This window comes from Protopterus annectens, chromosome 1.part0 (genome assembly GCF_019279795.1).
Source record: "Protopterus annectens isolate FY-2018-M chromosome 1.part0, PAN1.0, whole genome shotgun sequence".
Taxonomy (NCBI): domain Eukaryota; kingdom Metazoa; phylum Chordata; order Ceratodontiformes; family Protopteridae; genus Protopterus; species Protopterus annectens.
The window spans coordinates 1,332,656,784-1,332,663,828 of NC_056725.1; the positions used below are offsets into that span (position 1 = coordinate 1,332,656,784).

The 7,045-nt window shown below is 38.9% G+C and overlaps 1 protein-coding gene across 1 annotated transcript in view; it reads right to left on the reverse strand.

Annotated features, from left to right (window-relative positions):
* LOC122797960 (interleukin-3 receptor class 2 subunit beta-like) overlaps positions 1-6,590 on the reverse strand; it is an 836,628-nt gene extending 830,038 nt beyond the window's left edge. The window contains exons 1-2 of the mRNA XM_044066494.1: positions 6,539-6,590; positions 1,668-1,732 (exon numbers count right to left, since the gene is read on the reverse strand). The gene's annotated coding sequence lies outside the window, so the exon portion shown is untranslated. The remainder of the gene's footprint in view (positions 1-1,667; positions 1,733-6,538) is intronic.
* Positions 6,591-7,045: the final 455 nt, after the last annotated feature.

Consider the following 7,045-nt stretch of genomic DNA (forward strand, 5'->3'; position numbering starts at 1 on the left):
GCGTAGTAATATCATCTATTTAAATATATGCCAGCCTGTGCTGGAAATTATTTTGTAATACCCCCACCCCCACCGACAGAATGGTCCTTGCACTCTAAGGACCACTTACTAAGTTGGCCACTGTCCTTTCTCTTGATCAGTATATCACACTGTACATACCAGTTATTTAGTCTTCCTGGCTGATAGGTTTCTGCATTCAGGAAATGAAAGAAAACCTGTTCTACTTGGTACCTCCCTGATAATTGCTCTCTATTGCCTATAAACTGATTACTTTCTTTTATACTTTGGCCTGAGGGTTGAAGCCTGTCTACTACGCTCTGCTTCACTACCTACATTCTTAATCTCTAGACTTTTAAACCTCCATATTCCTTTCATTCGAGAGAAATACAAGGACAATCTATCTTCCTTCATAGAAAATATTTTTCTCTTACCTGCCCTCTATCAGCTTTCATACTGTACCACCACTAATTATCCTTCTGTCCTGCCACTTCTTTTTCCTTCTTGATCCCTGCTTCCCCACTACCTGCCAACTGTTCCATACAGATCCCTTTACTTAATCATGCTACTACTCGGCACATCCTCTGTTCTTCTCCTGCTACTGGATCATCTCTCATCCTACCATTATTCTATAATAGCGCTTAACATGTCTCCAACTCTGTCCCAACCAGCTTTTCCTACTTCCTCCCTACACTCTCCACACATCACACCAAAACTATTTAATAATGCCCCTCACCTTTGCTCCACATATAGACTAGTAGACAAGTATCAACAATTCTTCAATATACTAAAATCCTTTTAGGAGGAGACATTTACCATAATGCTGGCTCCCACCTATCACAATAAACATCAAGACAATTCTCTTATAATACACATTTCCAACCTTGCAGCTGTCAACCTCCAACCCCAGTAATCTAACTTTTGCTGCCATAAATGTTAGGAGCATAAGAAATAAAATTACCAAACTACACGAGTGGATTAGACAACAAAAGCCTGATATTCTCGCTGTAATTGAGACCTGGCTTAAACCCAACATAAACAACTCTGAAATCACACCTCCCGGCTATAATATCATCCATAAGGACCACATAAAGAAGAAAGGTGGTGGTATAGCTTTAATATTTCCCAACAACTACCACATTTCTCCTCACAGCAAACCAATACCAAAATTCAATTCAGCAGAGCTTTTTATAACATTCCTGAAATTAAACAACTATAAACAAATAGGTATTTCTGTTCTTTACATACCTCCTGGTGAGAACACAGCTATTTTGGTAGATATCCTACATTGGATATCCAAAACAATTCCACAAGAAATAATACTACTAGGTCACGTGAATGTTAACTAGTTGGAAGTAAACTCTAACTCCCCTACATCTAGCTTGAACTTATCTGGTTTCACAAAACTAATTAATAGCTCCACACATTATTGCAAGATATCAAATTCCCTATTAGACTGGATCCTAATGTTGGACCCTAGCAAATGCACCACCTCAGGTCTCTGTCTCAGTGATCATCTTCCAATCTATACAACCAGACATCTCACACATCCACTTGACAGCATGTTTATAAAAAACGCATAAACTTTTCAGGTTTAACACAGAAATGTCCATTTCTATCTTATCATCTATTAACTATTAAGTGGAATATCCTATCTTAAAAATCCTCACCTGAGATGGTGCTATAAATGAATTCAGTACAATTTTCCTGAATATCCCAAATAGCCACGCACCTCCTAGAAGAAACAGATTAAAAACAAATAATGCAATTTAGTTATCCAGAAAGAGTAGAATGCTAATGCAGGTTAGAGAAAAAGCATTGAAAGAATGACAGAAATATAAAATATCACAAAATCTTGAAAACTTCAGAATGCTTTGCAATTGTACTAAAAATCAAATGAATGAAGACAAAAAAACTGTACTGTAATAACTTTCAGAATAATAGTAAACATAACCCTAAAAATTTCTGGACAGCCATTAAAGAAATCTTGCATCCTGGCCATAAATTGAACCCTAACCCCTTTCCCAATAAGTCATCACTTGAAACCGAAATACAATTTAACTCTTATTTCATAGACAGCATAGCATCTCTAACCAAGGATTCCCCAACATCTAATCCTAACCCAGCCCAGCAGTCACATATCACCACATCCACTTTCTCCTTCAAACCTGTGCCCACACCTTCCACAAAACTACTCTTAAATAAACTCAAACCATGCTCTACTTCAGCTGATGACCTTCCAAGTGAAATACCTTAAAATAGCCAACAGCATTCCCTGCCTTGTCTCAGTCTTTATAAATAGATCAGTTCAGGAATCCCACATTTCTGTTGTCTGGAAAATGGCACATACTAACCCTCTGCACAAAGGAGGAAATTCAACAGACATTACTAAATTTAGACCTTTAGCAATCTTAACCCCCTCTCCAAAATACTTAAAAAAGATATTCAAAAGCAATTGATAAACTATCTCCTGCAGGAAGAACTCCTGTCCCCCAAACAACATGGCTCTCATCCTTGCCATAGTACAAACAGTGCACTTCTAACGTATATAGATATTGTCAATAAAGCTAGAGGTAATGGCAAACTAGTCTCCTCCTTATTTATACACTGGTCTAATGGATTTGACGCAGTTTGTCACAGCAAACTTCTATTTCAAATGTCTCAGCCCACCTTTCTATGGTTCAAATCCTACCTATCCAATGGGTATCAGTCAGTAAAATGGCACTCGACCCTCTCTCCATACCTCCCAGTCATCACCTGTGTACCACAAGGCTCTGCCCTTGATCATCTCCGCTTTAACATTCTTACCAACATCCTCCACACATTCACACAACAAGGCTCCCTAATACACTACGCAGGTGACTCCACACTCGTTTGCACATCTGACAATATGGCACACCTCCAAAAAAATTACTCAGGAAGCTTTAACAACAACTGAAATATGGCTTTGTAGCTCACAACTTATGCTCAACCCTAAAAAACAAGCTACTACCTTTTCTCCGATCCCTCATCCATGAAAAAACAAAATTTAAACTCCATTCTCTTAACAATACAACCATTGAAGTCATTTCTCATAGTAAATAATTAGGTACAATAGTGGAAGATAATCTTAAATTCAAACTGCATATGCAAAATTGCATAAGTTAAACTCATCAAAAACACTTTACACTACTCATTTCCTCACACTTCTTTATGGTGCTCCCATCCTTACTAACCTTCAAGCATCACAAAAACTAAACTTGAGCAATGTTGTAACAACGTATCTAAAATTTGCAGTAAACACCCCTTTCAGAAGCACTAAAAAGCCTAAACTGCTTAGAATGTCTCCATCAACTAATATATGCACAGCTTATTACCACCTATAAAGTCATCCAGAATCCATCTGCTTGTCCAGCCCTAAATAACATTCTATACAACTATGTTCCTAGTTGGTCATTATTATGAAGTGACCAGAAACTCTTGTCTGTCCACAAACCTATGAAATGTGCTGGCCATTGTCTGTACTTGTACCATGTAGCTAAGTCCTGGGACTCCTTATCTCGATCGATCAGGTCAATACCCTCCCTCCCATCCTTCAAACCCATTCTGAACAACTTCCTTGCCAAAAGCTGGCTCTATTCTTGCTCAACACAATGATAGACTATATCCCTTAATGTGGACAAACGGTTCTACCTGACATAATCGAAACCACACAACACACACACCACCCACCACACATCCATACACATATTCAGATTATAACCACAAAAACCAAAAACAAAAACAAAAACAACCCGACACACAAAAAACACAACAAACAAAAAAACAAAACACAATACCAAAACACACACATTCCACAAACCACACACACAACACACACTAAGCACACCAAACTAAACCTACCCCAACCCCTTACTCCCTCCTACCCACTCACCCCACACCATACTCCTAAACCCTAACCCTAACTAACCCTCACTTAACCCGCCTATCCCGCCTTAACTCCCTAACTCTAACCCGCCCCTTATCGCCCTAACCCCTAACCCACCCAACCCCCCCCAATCTCCACATCCCCATTACCACCTGCCTCTCCACTTACTCCTAACGCTCCCTAATACTGCGATACACACACATCACCCCTTTCTCATGTCCTCGGCGGTGTTGTCTCGTCAGTCGTCGTCGGTCGTCGGTCTTTGTGTTCTGTTCTGCAACCCGGCGATTCCGTCTCTTCTCTTTTCGATTCTTTCTGGAGCCCGATTCGATGTCGCGTCTCTTCTCAGCTGTCGACGAAGTCAGGTAGAACCGGACAAACACCTATTCATACCTTACACTTCATTATTCACTCATTTCCTTGCTTCTATCAATTTCTCTCCCCTGTCTTTCTCTCTGAATAAACCATAAGCCTGCTTTCTTCTCACTTTGTATTGCAGTTCTTGTTTGTACTATATTAACTTGGCTTTAATTTCTCTATAAACAGGCTAAATCTTTTCTAACTGTTAAATCATTGTCATATAACTTGTAGCTACTCATAACCAATATTTTCATATTATGTCTAATTTGGTACAATTATTTAAACTGATGCTCATAAACATACGCATTGACGTATCATGCCTCTGTGTCAGGTTTCTACCTGTCTCCTGCTTCATCCTTTGTTGTGCAATTTCAACTGAACTTTTACGTGAGTCTCATACAGCAGGCTCCAAAACATCACTCTAACTTATATAGATGTGTTCTGGTCCCCCTGCTGCTCCTTCATCTGGAAGCCCAATGGTCCATCATATTCCAACACTGTCTGTTTTGAACTTCCAACATTAACCCTTTAGTCTATATCCGTTTCTATTTATTTTTATTTCCACTGTACCGATCCTCTTTCCTACATTCCCTCTGCAATCTTACTTTTTGTTTTTTGAGATTTTCCATATCTGGGTATCTTTGCCAGTATTTCTCTTCAGATATTTTTGACTCTGCTTTTTTGCATTGATTATTTATTTATTTATTTATTTATTTATTTATTTATTTTACTTTTAATAAATATCACATATCAAACATCTTTTTCTTTCCCATGTCCATGTTTCTTTTTATTCCTTTCAAAAATCTTTACATTTTGTTCTTTATATTTTCTTTCTCTAGGCAACCCAGATTTTCTTCATCTAAATATTGTTTTTCTGTGTTCTGTTGTATTAAGAAATATATTTTTTTAGCTTTAGCCTTTGACATGTTTTCATGTGCAAAAACTTTTCTTTCCTCCAATTTCATTGAATCTTTCTATATATCTTTTGTTTGGAAATTCTGGGCATCTTGCATAACAGTAACAATACATAATTTCCTTCATATCATCAATATTCCAATTTGTCATCTCTACAATTTTTATTTTGTTCTGTCAGTTTTTGTGGTTTTTGTGAACTACTTCTTTTTGCGAGGGGGGGGTTTGGGAGGGCTCCCACTGAGCCTGGCCTAACCTAACCCCGAAGTAGGAATGTTTCCATGTCCCGAGGATTCTATACTGCCCTTTGTTCCACTCCTGTCACCAGAGCATACAGCACGAGTGGACACTTTTTGTATCTGGGGATCTGTGTACCCTCCCTTCTTTTTTATTTTTTGGCCTACCTTTCTCCATGGTGTACAAAATACAGTCTATCTATCAGTACCACCTTGGTGAGATTTTGCAAACACCGAGTCCACCATGTGAAGGTACTCACCAAGACTTGATGATTAATTCAGTTCCAGCAATGCAGTGAAACTACTCTCCGTTTCTTGCTGATTTCATCTCTCAATTCTGACTATAAAGATATTGCTAAGATACTTGCAGATAAATTTAGAGCTAACCTCACACCAGAAACAGTCACTGAAGTTGCACAAATTCCCAAGTTTCTTCCTCCTCCTATGATTACTATGGAACATGTCCAAATTGCACTCTGTACAGAAGACCCTTCTCAGATCCTAGGAACTTCAGACACAACAGCCTAACAAGTCTAATCTGCAAAGCCATAGAATGTATTCTTTGTGCTGCCTTTATCTTCAATATGAAACTCTTATTGTTCTAAACCTGCAACAATCTAGTTTTGTCAAAGGGAGATCAGGACTACTTAATTAATACTAGTATAGACAATTCCCCAGTCCAGACTGATACTGTTGTCAGAGATCATGGCATTTTCACAGACTAATTTATTGTACTTTATTAAGTAGGTAGGTGGGATGGTCCATAGACTCTTTTCAGCCACAACCTGGGGCTCAGCAGAACCATGACAAATAATATGCACATACATGCAGCATAGAACAGCAGTTAATTGTGTAATGAAGGTGAGAAAGCTTCAGACAAAAGGACAATAAGTATGCACACAATAATAGGGTAGCATATACATAATGAATATAAATGAGCTTAAAAGCAAGAACCTACATAAAGCATGTACATACAAAATTAATATGTAATTCAATGGTTTGGTCAGAGGTTTTGGAGCAATATTTATACTGACAAGCTCAACGAGCACTGATTAACCTGTGTCGCTTAGCAGGTACAGGCAGATTCTTCTAAAAGATTATTTTTTCAGCATACAGTTATACCTACCAAGACTCTTCCACGGTGGTGCAGTGGTAGCGTTGTTGCCTCACAGCAAGAGGTTCTCCCGTTCGATTGTCGGCTGGAGTACGGGGAGTGCCTTCTACGTGGAGTTTGCATGTTCTCCCTGCAGTTGCGTGGGCGTTAGAAAGACATGCGTAAATGGGCGTGCTTCGTTGAAGGTTGAACGTGGAGCTGGCACCTCGGCATTCGTGAAAATCTACTGCCAATCATTAGCGGACCGGAGTTCCGATGTGGTGACCCCTAACTGGGAAAAAGGCAAACAACAACAGTTATACCTACCAAGAGTGTTTAGTGATCTTATCTCTTAGAGAAGGTGATTACAAGTTTCAAGAACAATTTTGTTGAAGACACTTTCATCTGTGGAGGATTCGAACTGAGACCTAATCAGAGTGACATTGTCTGTGTGATTATCTCTAAGGGAGTAGGTATGTTCTCTAAATGAGAAGGTTGACCATAGTGGAGGGCAGCATCCATAAGTAATGATTTTAAGCA